This window comes from Pelobates fuscus, chromosome 4 (assembly GCF_036172605.1).
Source record: "Pelobates fuscus isolate aPelFus1 chromosome 4, aPelFus1.pri, whole genome shotgun sequence".
Taxonomy (NCBI): Eukaryota; Metazoa; Chordata; class Amphibia; order Anura; family Pelobatidae; genus Pelobates; species Pelobates fuscus.
This window is the reverse complement of record NC_086320.1, coordinates 14,759,826-14,773,855: the sequence shown is the minus strand read 5'-3', so window position 1 is coordinate 14,773,855 and position 14,030 is coordinate 14,759,826. Positions and strand designations below refer to the sequence as shown.

Below are 14,030 nucleotides of genomic sequence, written 5' to 3'. Positions count from 1 at the left end.
ACAAGCTTACATCGATTGTCCATCTCCATCTCGTTATTTGCATACTTCCACATTTGACAAAAATTACATGCACGATTCAAGAGGAATTCTTAGACACAACTAGAAATGTAAAAAAGTTGAACTCAATGAGAAATTTTATTGGCCTTTGCTTGCCTTACCTTGGTAACCACAAAAACTGCATTCTAGCACTTTGCCTTTTCATGGTATTTTCTTTCTTTCCCCTTTGGTCGCTGGTTCAATTCCAACTCAAAGGACATGTTGTTTTTTTTTGTTCTGGTGGCTTGGTAAATTCCCATATTTCACTCATCCCACTACTTCTTCTCCCATTTCCCTCAAATAGCGTTTCTCGGATTGCTGCTTCAGTTCTGCCCTGAAGGATTCTTTGCCTCATTTTCATTGTTTATTTTTCTTAAGGGGAGAGGAGGTCCTTGCGTAGAGATCTGGCATTGCTTGTTCCTGCTGTTACATTTTTCTTTCAATTGCCTTTTGTTTTTTTGGTCTTCATCCTCTCAGTATCATGCTCTATATTCTATCGGTACGCAAAGTTTAAGAGCTTGGCAGGCTTAAAATCTGCATTCTAGCGCTTTGACTTTTCAAGGCATTTCATTTTTTTGTCTCTGGTTCTGCCTCTGGGGTCACAAGTTATACGGGATAAAAGCGGAAAAGTGGGGAGTTAGCTCAAATGGTAGAGCGCTCGCTTTGCATGTGAGAGGTAGCGGGATCGATGCCCGCATTCTCCAGTGGCTGATTCTTCTTTTAAAGGAAGGGTGCTTAGTTTGAACTTTTTGTTGACCTGGATGTCATTGCCACAGCAGCATGTTGCAAACTGTTTAACTGCTTACCTGATTCTTCAAAAATTTCCTACTTTGACATTGAGTAAATTCACAAATTACCTTCGATAGCTCAGCTGGTAGAGCGGAGGACTGTAGTTGGGATACGGTAGCAATCCTTAGGTCGCTGGTTCAATTCCGGCTCGAAGGACATGTGCTTTTTTTTCTTGTAGAGCGGAGTACTGTAGTTGGTATACGATAGCAATCCTTAGGTTGCTGGTTCATTTCCGGCTCGAAGGACATGTGTTTTTTTTCTTGTTGCTGTTAATTGGTGCACTTTTCCCAAGTAGAATTCCTTAGGTTGTTTGTTCAGTTCTACTCTGAAGGATGCTTTCCCTCATTTTCTTTGCTTCTTTTTCTTCAGGGGAGAGGAGGTTCTGGCATAAAGACCTGGCATTGCTTGTTCTTGCTTTGGTTTTTTTCTTACAGTTGCCTTTTTGGTTTTTGCCTTCATCCGTCTTGTATTATGTTCTATATTCTACCGGTACACAGAGCTGATGTGACACACATGTGGGGGATTAGCTCAAATGGTAGAGCGCTCGCTTAGCATGTGAGAGGTAGCGGGATCGATGCCCGCATTCTCCAATAAGTCTTTTTTTCAAAGCGTTTGCTTGAACTAGTTGCTATAGCAATGCTGGAAAAAATCTAACATGAACAACAAGCTTACATCGATTGTCCATCTCCATCTCGTTATTTGCATACTTCCACATTTGACAAAAACAACATGCACGATTCAAGAGGAATTCTTAGACACAACTAGAAATGTAAAAAAGTTGAACTCAATGAGAAATTTTATTGGCCTTTGCTTGCCTTACCTTGGCAACCACAAAAACTGCATTCTAGCACTTTGCCTTTTCATGGTATTTTCTTTCTTTCCCCTTTGGTCGCTGGTTCAATTCCAACTCAAAGGACATGTTGTTTTTTTTTGTTCTGGTGGCTTGGTAAATTCCCATATTTCACTCATCCCACTACTTCTTCTCCCATTTCCCTCAAATAGCGTTTCTCGGATTGCTGCTTCAGTTCTGCCCTGAAGGATTCTTTGCCTCATTTTCATTGTTTATTTTTCTTAAGGGGAGAGGAGGTCCTTGCGTAGAGATCTGGCATTGCTTGTTCCTGCTGTTACATTTTTCTTTCAATTGCCTTTTGTTTTTTTGGTCTTCATCCTCTCAGTATCATGCTCTATATTCTATCGGTACGCAAAGTTTAAGAGCTTGGCAGGCTTAAAATCTGCATTCTAGCCCTTTGACTTTTCAAGGCATTTCATTTTTTTGTCTCTGGTTCTGCCTCTGGGGTCACAAGTTATACGGGATAAAAGCGGAAAAGTGGGGAATTAGCTCAAATGGTAGAGCGCTCGCTTTGCATGTGAGAGGTAGCGGGATCGATGCCCGCATTCTCCAGTGGCTGATTCTTCTTTTAAAGGAAGGGTGCTTAGTTTGAACTTTTTGTTGACCTGGATGTCATTGCCACAGCAGCATGTTGCAAACTGTTTAACTGCTTACCTGATTCTTCAAAAATTTCCTACTTTGACATTGAGTAAATCCACAAATTACCTTCGATAGCTCAGCTGGTAGAGCGGAGGACTGTAGTTGGGATACGGTAGCAATCCTTAGGTCGCTGGTTCAATTCCGGCTCGAAGGACATGTGCTTTTTTTTCTTGTAGAGCGGAGTACTGTAGTTGGTATACGATAGAAATCCTTAGGTTGCTGGTTCATTTCCGGCTCGAAGGACATGTGTTTTTTTTCTTGTTGCTGTTAATTGGTGCACTTTTCCCAAGTAGAATTCCTTAGGTTGCTTGTTCAGTTCTACTCTGAAGGATGCTTTCCCTCATTTTCTTTGCTTCTTTTTCTTCAGGGGAGAGGAGGTTCTGGCATAAAGACCTGGCATTGCTTGTTCTTGCTTTGGTTTTTTTCTTAAAGTTGCCTTTTTGGTTTTTGCCTTCATCCGTCTTGTATTATGTTCTATATTCTACCGGTACACAGAGCTGATGTGGCACACATGTGGGGGATTAGCTCAAATGGTAGAGCGCTCGCTTAGCATGTGAGAGGTAGCGGGATCGATGCCCGCATCCTCCAATTAGTCTTTTTTTCAAAGCGTTTGCTTGAACTAGTTGCTATAGCAATGCTGGAAAAAAATCTAACATGAACAACAAGCTTACATCGATTGTCCATCTCCATCTCGTTATTTGCATACTTCCACATTTGACAAAAATTACATGCACGATTCAAGAGGAATTCTTAGACACAACTAGAAATGTAAAAAAGTTGAACTCAATGAGAAATTTTATTGGCCTTTGCTTGCCTTACCTTGGTAACCACAAAAACTGCATTCTAGCACTTTGCCTTTTCATGGTATTTTCTTTCTTTCCCCTTTGGTCGCTGGTTCAATTCCAACTCAAAGGACATGTTGTTTTTTTTTGTTCTGGTGGCTTGGTAAATTCCCATATTTCACTCATCCCACTACTTCTTCTCCCATTTCCCTCAAATAGCGTTTCTCGGATTGCTGCTTCAGTTCTGCCCTGAAGGATTCTTTGCCTCATTTTCATTGTTTATTTTTCTTAAGGGGAGAGGAGGTCCTTGCGTAGAGATCTGGCATTGCTTGTTCCTGCTGTTACATTTTTCTTTCAATTGCCTTTTGTTTTTTTGGTCTTCATCCTCTCAGTATCATGCTCTATATTCTATCGGTACGCAAAGTTTAAGAGCTTGGCAGGCTTAAAATCTGCATTCTAGCGCTTTGACTTTTCAAGGCATTTCATTTTTTTGTCTCTGGTTCTGCCTCTGGGGTCACAAGTTATACGGGATAAAAGCGGAAAAGTGGGGAGTTAGCTCAAATGGTAGAGCGCTCGCTTTGCATGTGAGAGGTAGCGGGATCGATGCCCGCATTCTCCAGTGGCTGATTCTTCTTTTAAAGGAAGGGTGCTTAGTTTGAACTTTTTGTTGACCTGGATGTCATTGCCACAGCAGCATGTTGCAAACTGTTTAACTGCTTACCTGATTCTTCAAAAATTTCCTACTTTGACATTGAGTAAATTCACAAATTACCTTCGATAGCTCAGCTGGTAGAGCGGAGGACTGTAGTTGGGATACGGTAGCAATCCTTAGGTCGCTGGTTCAATTCCGGCTCGAAGGACATGTGCTTTTTTTTCTTGTAGAGCGGAGTACTGTAGTTGGTATACGATAGCAATCCTTAGGTTGCTGGTTCATTTCCGGCTCGAAGGACATGTGTTTTTTTTCTTGTTGCTGTTAATTGGTGCACTTTTCCCAAGTAGAATTCCTTAGGTTGTTTGTTCAGTTCTACTCTGAAGGATGCTTTCCCTCATTTTCTTTGCTTCTTTTTCTTCAGGGGAGAGGAGGTTCTGGCATAAAGACCTGGCATTGCTTGTTCTTGCTTTGGTTTTTTTCTTACAGTTGCCTTTTTGGTTTTTGCCTTCATCCGTCTTGTATTATGTTCTATATTCTACCGGTACACAGAGCTGATGTGACACACATGTGGGGGATTAGCTCAAATGGTAGAGCGCTCGCTTAGCATGTGAGAGGTAGCGGGATCGATGCCCGCATTCTCCAATAAGTCTTTTTTTCAAAGCGTTTGCTTGAACTAGTTGCTATAGCAATGCTGGAAAAAATCTAACATGAACAACAAGCTTACATCGATTGTCCATCTCCATCTCGTTATTTGCATACTTCCACATTTGACAAAAACAACATGCACGATTCAAGAGGAATTCTTAGACACAACTAGAAATGTAAAAAAGTTGAACTCAATGAGAAATTTTATTGGCCTTTGCTTGCCTTACCTTGGCAACCACAAAAACTGCATTCTAGCACTTTGCCTTTTCATGGTATTTTCTTTCTTTCCCCTTTGGTCGCTGGTTCAATTCCAACTCAAAGGACATGTTGTTTTTTTTGTTCTGGTGGCTTGGTAAATTCCCATATTTCACTCATCCCACTACTTCTTCTCCCATTTCCCTCAAATAGCGTTTCTCGGATTGCTGCTTCAGTTCTGCCCTGAAGGATTCTTTGCCTCATTTTCATTGTTTATTTTTCTTAAGGGGAGAGGAGGTCCTTGCGTAGAGATCTGGCATTGCTTGTTCCTGCTGTTACATTTTTCTTTCAATTGCCTTTTGTTTTTTTGGTCTTCATCCTCTCAGTATCATGCTCTATATTCTATCGGTACGCAAAGTTTAAGAGCTTGGCAGGCTTAAAATCTGCATTCTAGCGCTTTGACTTTTCAAGGCATTTCATTTTTTTGTCTCTGGTTCTGCCTCTGGGGTCACAAGTTATACGGGATAAAAGCGGAAAAGTGGGGAATTAGCTCAAATGGTAGAGCGCTCGCTTTGCATGTGAGAGGTAGCGGGATCGATGCCCGCATTCTCCAGTGGCTGTTTCTTCTTTTAAAGGAAGGGTGCTTAGTTTGAACTTTTTGTTGACCTGGATGTCATTGCCACAGCAGCATGTTGCAAACTGTTTAACTGCTTACCTGATTCTTCAAAAATTTCCTACTTTGACATTGAGTAAATCCACAAATTACCTTCGATAGCTCAGCTGGTAGAGCGGAGGACTGTAGTTGGGATACGGTAGCAATCCTTAGGTCGCTGGTTCAATTCCGGCTCGAAGGACATGTGCTTTTTTTTCTTGTAGAGCGGAGTACTGTAGTTGGTATACGATAGAAATCCTTAGGTTGCTGGTTCATTTCCGGCTCGAAGGACATGTGTTTTTTTTCTTGTTGCTGTTAATTGGTGCACTTTTCCCAAGTAGAATTCCTTAGGTTGCTTGTTCAGTTCTACTCTGAAGGATGCTTTCCCTCATTTTCTTTGCTTCTTTTTCTTCAGGGGAGAGGAGGTTCTGGCATAAAGACCTGGCATTGCTTGTTCTTGCTTTGGTTTTTTTCTTAAAGTTGCCTTTTTGGTTTTTGCCTTCATCCGTCTTGTATTATGTTCTATATTCTACCGGTACACAGAGCTGATGTGGCACACATGTGGGGGATTAGCTCAAATGGTAGAGCGCTCGCTTAGCATGTGAGAGGTAGCGGGATCGATGCCCGCATCCTCCAATTAGTCTTTTTTTCAAAGCGTTTGCTTGAACTAGTTGCTATAGCAATGCTGGAAAAAAATCTAACATGAACAACAAGCTTACATCGATTGTCCATCTCCATCTCGTTATTTGCATACTTCCACATTTGACAAAAATTACATGCACGATTCAAGAGGAATTCTTAGACACAACTAGAAATGTAAAAAAGTTGAACTCAATGAGAAATTTTATTGGCCTTTGCTTGCCTTACCTTGGCAACCACAAAAACTGCATTCTAGCACTTTGCCTTTTCATGGTATTTTCTTTCTTTCCCCTTTGGTCGCTGGTTCAATTCCAACTCAAAGGACATGTTGTTTTTTTTTGTTCTGGTGGCTTGGTAAATTCCCATATTTCACTCATCCCACTACTTCTTCTCCCATTTCCCTCAAATAGCGTTTCTCGGATTGCTGCTTCAGTTCTGCCCTGAAGGATTCTTTGCCTCATTTTCATTGTTTATTTTTCTTAAGGGGAGAGGAGGTCCTTGCGTAGAGATCTGGCATTGCTTGTTCCTGCTGTTACATTTTTCTTTCAATTGCCTTTTGTTTTTTTGGTCTTCATCCTCTCAGTATCATGCTCTATATTCTATCGGTACGCAAAGTTTAAGAGCTTGGCAGGCTTAAAATCTGCATTCTAGCGCTTTGACTTTTCAAGGCATTTCATTTTTTTGTCTCTGGTTCTGCCTCTGGGGTCACAAGTTATACGGGATAAAAGCGGAAAAGTGGGGAGTTAGCTCAAATGGTAGAGCGCTCGCTTTGCATGTGAGAGGTAGCGGGATCGATGCCCGCATTCTCCAGTGGCTGATTCTTCTTTTAAAGGAAGGGTGCTTAGTTTGAACTTTTTGTTGACCTGGATGTCATTGCCACAGCAGCATGTTGCAAACTGTTTAACTGCTTACCTGATTCTTCAAAAATTTCCTACTTTGACATTGAGTAAATTCACAAATTACCTTCGATAGCTCAGCTGGTAGAGCGGAGGACTGTAGTTGGGATACGGTAGCAATCCTTAGGTCGCTGGTTCAATTCCGGCTCGAAGGACATGTGCTTTTTTTTCTTGTAGAGCGGAGTACTGTAGTTGGTATACGATAGCAATCCTTAGGTTGCTGGTTCATTTCCGGCTCGAAGGACATGTGTTTTTTTTCTTGTTGCTGTTAATTGGTGCACTTTTCCCAAGTAGAATTCCTTAGGTTGTTTGTTCAGTTCTACTCTGAAGGATGCTTTCCCTCATTTTCTTTGCTTCTTTTTCTTCAGGGGAGAGGAGGTTCTGGCATAAAGACCTGGCATTGCTTGTTCTTGCTTTGGTTTTTTTCTTACAGTTGCCTTTTTGGTTTTTGCCTTCATCCGTCTTGTATTATGTTCTATATTCTACCGGTACACAGAGCTGATGTGACACACATGTGGGGGATTAGCTCAAATGGTAGAGCGCTCGCTTAGCATGTGAGAGGTAGCGGGATCGATGCCCGCATTCTCCAATAAGTCTTTTTTTCAAAGCGTTTGCTTGAACTAGTTGCTATAGCAATGCTGGAAAAAATCTAACATGAACAACAAGCTTACATCGATTGTCCATCTCCATCTCGTTATTTGCATACTTCCACATTTGACAAAAACAACATGCACGATTCAAGAGGAATTCTTAGACACAACTAGAAATGTAAAAAAGTTGAACTCAATGAGAAATTTTATTGGCCTTTGCTTGCCTTACCTTGGCAACCACAAAAACTGCATTCTAGCACTTTGCCTTTTCATGGTATTTTCTTTCTTTCCCCTTTGGTCGCTGGTTCAATTCCAACTCAAAGGACATGTTGTTTTTTTTGTTCTGGTGGCTTGGTAAATTCCCATATTTCACTCATCCCACTACTTCTTCTCCCATTTCCCTCAAATAGCGTTTCTCGGATTGCTGCTTCAGTTCTGCCCTGAAGGATTCTTTGCCTCATTTTCATTGTTTATTTTTCTTAAGGGGAGAGGAGGTCCTTGCGTAGAGATCTGGCATTGCTTGTTCCTGCTGTTACATTTTTCTTTCAATTGCCTTTTGTTTTTTTGGTCTTCATCCTCTCAGTATCATGCTCTATATTCTATCGGTACGCAAAGTTTAAGAGCTTGGCATGCTTAAAATCTGCATTCTAGCGCTTTGACTTTTCAAGGCATTTCATTTTTTTGTCTCTGGTTCTGCCTCTGGGGTCACAAGTTATACGGGATAAAAGCGGAAAAGTGGGGAATTAGCTCAAATGGTAGAGCGCTCGCTTTGCATGTGAGAGGTAGCGGGATCGATGCCCGCATTCTCCAGTGGCTGATTCTTCTTTTAAAGGAAGGGTGCTTAGTTTGAACTTTTTGTTGACCTGGATGTCATTGCCACAGCAGCATGTTGCAAACTGTTTAACTGCTTACCTGATTCTTCAAAAATTTCCTACTTTGACATTGAGTAAATTCACAAATTACCTTCGATAGCTCAGCTGGTAGAGCGGAGGACTGTAGTTGGGATACGGTAGCAATCCTTAGGTCGCTGGTTCAATTCCGGCTCGAAGGACATGTGCTTTTTTTTCTTGTAGAGCGGAGTACTGTAGTTGGTATACGATAGCAATCCTTAGGTTGCTGGTTCATTTCCGGCTCGAAGGACATGTGTTTTTTTTCTTGTTGCTGTTAATTGGTGCACTTTTCCCAAGTAGAATTCCTTAGGTTGTTTGTTCAGTTCTACTCTGAAGGATGCTTTCCCTCATTTTCTTTGCTTCTTTTTCTTCAGGGGAGAGGAGGTTCTGGCATAAAGACCTGGCATTGCTTGTTCTTGCTTTGGTTTTTTTCTTACAGTTGCCTTTTTGGTTTTTGCCTTCATCCGTCTTGTATTATGTTCTATATTCTACCTGTACACAGAGCTGATGTGACACACATGTGGGGGATTAGCTCAAATGGTAGAGCGCTCGCTTAGCATGTGAGAGGTAGCGGGATCGATGCCCGCATTCTCCAATAAGTCTTTTTTTCAAAGCGTTTGCTTGAACTAGTTGCTATAGCAATGCTGGAAAAAATCTAACATGAACAACAAGCTTACATCAATTGTCCATCTCCATCTCGTTATTTGCATACTTCCACATTTGACAAAAACAACATGCACGATTCAAGAGGAATTCTTAGACACAACTAGAAATGTAAAAAAGTTGAACTCAATGAGAAATTTTATTGGCCTTTGCTTGCCTTACCTTGGCAACCACAAAAACTGCATTCTAGCACTTTGCCTTTTCATGGTATTTTCTTTCTTTCCCCTTTGGTCGCTGGTTCAATTCCAACTCAAAGGACATGTTGTTTTTTTTTGTTCTGGTGGCTTGGTAAATTCCCATATTTCACTCATCCCACTACTTCTTCTCCCATTTCCCTCAAATAGCGTTTCTCGGATTGCTGCTTCAGTTCTGCCCTGAAGGATTCTTTGCCTCATTTTCATTGTTTATTTTTCTTAAGGGAGAGGAGGTCCTTGCGTAGAGATCTGGCATTGCTTGTTCCTGCTGTTACATTTTTCTTTCAATTGCCTTTTGTTTTTTTGGTCTTCATCCACTCAGTATCATGCTCTATATTCTATCGGTACGCAAAGTTTAAGAGCTTGGCAGGCTTAAAATCTGCATTCTAGCGCTTTGACTTTTCAAAGCATTTCCTTTTTTTGTCTCTGGTTCTGCCTCTGGGGTCACAAGTTATGCGGGATATAAGCGGAAAAGTGGGGGATTAGCTCAAATGGTAGAGCGCTTGCTTTGCATGTGAGAGGTAGCGGGATCGATGCCTGCATTCTCCAGTGGCTGATTCTGTTTTTAAAGGAAGGGTGCTTAGTTTGAACTTTTTGTTGACCTGGATGTCATTGCCACAGCAGCATGTTGCAAACTGTTTAACTGCTTACCTGATTCTTCAAAAATTTCCTACTTTGACATTGAGTAAATTCACAAATTACCTTCGATAGCTCAGCTGGTAGAGCGGAGGACTGTAGTTGGGATACGGTAGCAATCCTTAGGTCGCTGGTTCAATTCTGGCTCGAAGGACATGTGCTTTTTTTTCTTGTAGAGCGGAGTACTGTAGTTGGTATACGATAGCAATCCTTAGGTTGCTGGTTCATTTCCGGCTCGAAGGACATGTGTTTTTTTTCTTGTTGCTGTTAATTGGTGCACTTTTCCCAAGTAGAATTCCTTAGGTTGTTTGTTCAGTTCTACTCTGAAGGATGCTTTCCCTCATTTTCTTTGCTTCTTTTTCTTCAGGGGAGAGGAGGTTCTGGCATAAAGACCTGGCATTGCTTGTTCTTGCTTTGGTTTTTTTCTTACAGTTGCCTTTTTGGTTTTTGCCTTCATCCGTCTTGTATTATGTTCTATATTCTACCTGTACACAGAGCTGATGTGACACACATGTGGGGGATTAGCTCAAATGGTAGAGCGCGCGCTTAGCATGTGAGAGGTAGCGGGATCGATGCCCGCATTCTCCAATAAGTCTTTTTTTCAAAGCGTTTGCTTGAACTAGTTGCTATAGCAATGCTGGAAAAAATCTAACATGAACAACAAGCTTACATCAATTGTCCATCTCCATCTCGTTATTTGCATACTTCCACATTTGACAAAAACAACATGCACGATTCAAGAGGAATTCTTAGACACAACTAGAAATGTAAAAAAGTTGAACTCAATGAGAAATTTTATTGGCCTTTGCTTGCCTTACCTTGGCAACCACAAAAACTGCATTCTAGCACTTTGCCTTTTCATGGTATTTTCTTTCTTTCCCCTTTGGTCGCTGGTTCAATTCCAACTCAAAGGACATGTTGTTTTTTTTTGTTCTGGTGGCTTGGTAAATTCCCATATTTCACTCATCCCACTACTTCTTCTCCCATTTCCCTCAAATAGCGTTTCTCGGATTGCTGCTTCAGTTCTGCCCTGAAGGATTCTTTGCCTCATTTTCATTGTTTATTTTTCTTAAGGGAGAGGAGGTCCTTGCGTAGAGATCTGGCATTGCTTGTTCCTGCTGTTACATTTTTCTTTCAATTGCCTTTTGTTTTTTTGGTCTTCATCCACTCAGTATCATGCTCTATATTCTATCGGTACGCAAAGTTTAAGAGCTTGGCAGGCTTAAAATCTGCATTCTAGCGCTTTGACTTTTCAAAGCATTTCCTTTTTTTGTCTCTGGTTCTGCCTCTGGGGTCACAAGTTATGCGGGATATAAGCGGAAAAGTGGGGGATTAGCTCAAATGGTAGAGCGCTTGCTTTGCATGTGAGAGGTAGCGGGATCGATGCCCGCATTCTCCAGTGGCTGATTCTGTTTTTAAAGGAAGGGTGCTTAGTTTGAACTTTTTGTTGACCTGGATGTCATTGCCACAGCAGCATGTTGCAAAATGTTTAACTGCTTACCTGATTCTTCAAAAATGTCCTACTTTGACATTGAGTAAATTCACAAATTACCTTCGTTAGCTCAGCTGGTAGAGCGGAGAACTGTAGTTGGTATACGGTAGCAATCCTTAGGTCGCTGGTTCAATTCCGGCTCGAAGGACATGTGCTTTTTTTCTTGTAGAGCGGAGGACTGTAGTTGGTATACAATAGCAATCCTTAGGTTGCTGGTTCATTTCCGGCTCGAAGGACATGTGTTTTTTTTCTTGTTGCTGTTAATTGGTGCACTTTTCCCAAGTAGAATTCCTTAGGTTGTTTGTTCAGTTCTACTCTGAAGAATGCTTTCCCTTATTTTCTTTGCTTCTTTTTCTTCAGGGGAGAGGAGGTTCTGGCATAAAGACCTGGCATTGCTTGTTCTTGCTTTGTTTTTTTTCTTACAGTTGCGTTTTTGGTTTTTGCCTTCATCCGTCTTGTATTATGTTCTATATTCTACCGGTACACAGAGCTGATGTGGCACACATGTGCTCTCGCTTAGCATGTGAGAGGTAGCGGGATCGATGCCCGCATCCTCCAATTAGTCTTTTTTTCAAAGCGTTTGCTTGAACTAGTTGCTATAGCAATGCTGGAAAAAAATCTAACATGAACAACAAGCTTACATCGATTGTCCATCTCCATCTCGTTATTTGCATACTTCCACATTTGACAAAAACAACATGCACGATTCAAGAGGAATTCTTAGACACAACTAGAAATGTAAAAAGTTGAACTCAATGAGAAATTTTATTGGCCTTTGCTTGCCTTACCTTGGCAACCACAAAAACTGCATTCTAGCATTTTGCCTTTTCATGGTATTTTCTTTCTTTCCCCTTTGGTCGCTGGTTCAATTCCAACTCAAAGGACATGTTTTTTTTTGTTCTGGTGGCTTGGTAAATTCCCATATTTCACTCATCCCACTACTTCTTCTCCCATTTCCCTCAAATAGCGTTTCTCGGATTGCTGCTTCAGTTCTGCCCTGAAGGATTCTTTGCCTCATTTTCATTGTTTATTTTTCTTAAGGGGAGAGGAGGTCCTTGCGTAGAGATCTGGCATTGCTTGTTCCTGCTGTTACATTTTTCTTTCAATTGCCTTTTGTTTTTTTGGTCTTCATCCACTCAGTATCATGCTCTATATTCTATCGGTACGCAAAGTTTAAGAGCTTGGCAGGCTTAAAATCTGAATTCTAGCGCTTTGACTTTTCAAAGCATTTCCTTTTTTTGTCTCTGGTTCTGCCTCTGGGGTCACAAGTTATACGGGATAAAAGCGGAAAAGTGGGGGATTAGCTCAAATGGTAGAGCGCTTGCTTTGCATGTGAGAGGTAGCGGGATCGATGCCCGCATTCTCCAGTGGCTGATTCTTCTTTTAAAGGAAGGGTGCTTAGTTTGAACTTTTTGTTGACCTGGATGTCATTGCCACAGCAGCATGTTGCAAAATGTTTAACTGCTTACCTGATTCTTCAAAAATTTCCTACTTTGACATTGAGTGAATTCACAAATTACCTTCGATAGCTCAGCTGGTAGAGCGGAGGACTGTAGTTGGTATACTGTAGCAATCCTTAGGTCGCTGGTTCAATTCCGGCTCGAAGGACATGTGTTTTTTTTCTTGTTGCTGTTAATTGGTGCACTTTTCCCAAGTAGAATTCCTTAGGTTGTTTGTTCAGTTCTACTCTGAAGAATGCTTTCCCTTATTTTCTTTGCTTCTTTTTCTTCAGGGGAGAGGAGGTTCTGGCATAAAGACCTGGCATTGCTTGTTTTTGCTTTGGTTTTTTTCTTACAGTTGCCTTTTTGGTTTTTGCCTTCATCCGTCTTGTATTATGTTCTATATTCTACCGGTACACAGAGCTGATGTGGCACACATGTGCTCTCGCTTAGCATGTGAGAGGTAGCGGGATCGATGCCCGCATCCTCCAATTAGTCTTTTTTTCAAAGCGTTTGCTTGAACTAGTTGCTATAGCAATGCTGGAAAAAAATCTAACATGAACAACAAGCTTACATCGATTGTCCATCTCCATCTCGTTATTTGCATACTTCCACATTTGACAAAAACAACATGCACGATTCAAGAGGAATTCTTAGACACAACTAGAAATGTAAAAAGTTGAACTCAATGAGAAATTGTATTGGCCTTTGCTTGCCTTACCTTGGCAACCACAAAAACTGCATTCTAGCACTTTGCCTTTTCATGGTATTTTCTTTCTTTCCCCTTTGGTCGCTGGTTCAATTCCAACTCAAAGGACATGTTGTTTTTTTTTTTCTTGTGGCTTGGTAAATTCCCATATTTCACTCATCCCACTACTTCTTCTCCCATTTCCCTCAAATAGCGTTTCTCGGATTGCTGCTTCAGTTCTGCCCTGAAGGATTCTTTGCCTCATTTTCATTGTTTATTTTTCTTAAGGGGAGAGGAGGTCTTTGCGTAGAGATCTGGCATTGCTTGTTCCTGCTGTTACATTTTTCTTTCAATTGCCTTTTGTTTTTTTGGTCTTCATCCACTCAGTATCATGCTCTATATTCTATCGGTACGCAAAGTTTAAGAGCTTGGCAGGCTTAAAATCTGCATTCTAGCACTTTGACTTTTCAAAGCATTTCCTTTTTTTGTCTCTGGCTCTGCCTCTGGGGTCACAAGTTATACAGGATAAAAGCGGAAATGTGGGGGATTAGCTCAAATGGTAGAGCGCTTGCTTTGCATGTGAGTGGTAGCGGGATCGATGCCCACATTCTCCAGTGGCTGATTCTTCTTTTAAAGGAAGGGTGCTTAGTTTGAACTTTTTGT

General features: G+C 41.2%; 9 non-coding genes across 9 annotated transcripts; all 9 read left to right on the top strand.

Annotated features, from left to right (window-relative positions):
* The first annotated feature begins 892 nt into the window (after nt 1-892).
* TRNAY-GUA (transfer RNA tyrosine (anticodon GUA)) lies at nt 893-981 on the top strand. Its single transcript is given in 2 exon segments — nt 893-929; nt 946-981. It is a non-coding gene; the product is annotated as a tRNA-Tyr (tRNA).
* Nucleotides 982-2,379: 1,398 nt separating this feature from the next.
* TRNAY-GUA (transfer RNA tyrosine (anticodon GUA)) lies at nt 2,380-2,468 on the top strand. Its single transcript is given in 2 exon segments — nt 2,380-2,416; nt 2,433-2,468. It is a non-coding gene; the product is annotated as a tRNA-Tyr (tRNA).
* Nucleotides 2,469-2,829: 361 nt separating this feature from the next.
* On the top strand, nt 2,830-2,902 carry TRNAA-AGC (transfer RNA alanine (anticodon AGC)). Its single transcript has one exon. It is a non-coding gene; the product is annotated as a tRNA-Ala (tRNA).
* A 965-nt stretch (nt 2,903-3,867) lies between these two features.
* On the top strand, nt 3,868-3,956 carry TRNAY-GUA (transfer RNA tyrosine (anticodon GUA)). The gene is given in 2 exon segments: nt 3,868-3,904; nt 3,921-3,956. It is a non-coding gene; the product is annotated as a tRNA-Tyr (tRNA).
* Nucleotides 3,957-5,353: 1,397 nt separating this feature from the next.
* TRNAY-GUA (transfer RNA tyrosine (anticodon GUA)) lies at nt 5,354-5,442 on the top strand. Its single transcript is given in 2 exon segments — nt 5,354-5,390; nt 5,407-5,442. It is a non-coding gene; the product is annotated as a tRNA-Tyr (tRNA).
* Nucleotides 5,443-5,803: 361 nt separating this feature from the next.
* On the top strand, nt 5,804-5,876 carry TRNAA-AGC (transfer RNA alanine (anticodon AGC)). The gene has a single exon. It is a non-coding gene; the product is annotated as a tRNA-Ala (tRNA).
* Nucleotides 5,877-6,841: 965 nt separating this feature from the next.
* On the top strand, nt 6,842-6,930 carry TRNAY-GUA (transfer RNA tyrosine (anticodon GUA)). The gene is given in 2 exon segments: nt 6,842-6,878; nt 6,895-6,930. It is a non-coding gene; the product is annotated as a tRNA-Tyr (tRNA).
* Nucleotides 6,931-8,327: 1,397 nt separating this feature from the next.
* Nucleotides 8,328-8,416, top strand: TRNAY-GUA (transfer RNA tyrosine (anticodon GUA)). The gene is given in 2 exon segments: nt 8,328-8,364; nt 8,381-8,416. It is a non-coding gene; the product is annotated as a tRNA-Tyr (tRNA).
* Nucleotides 8,417-12,759: 4,343 nt separating this feature from the next.
* Nucleotides 12,760-12,848, top strand: TRNAY-GUA (transfer RNA tyrosine (anticodon GUA)). The gene is given in 2 exon segments: nt 12,760-12,796; nt 12,813-12,848. It is a non-coding gene; the product is annotated as a tRNA-Tyr (tRNA).
* Nucleotides 12,849-14,030: the final 1,182 nt, after the last annotated feature.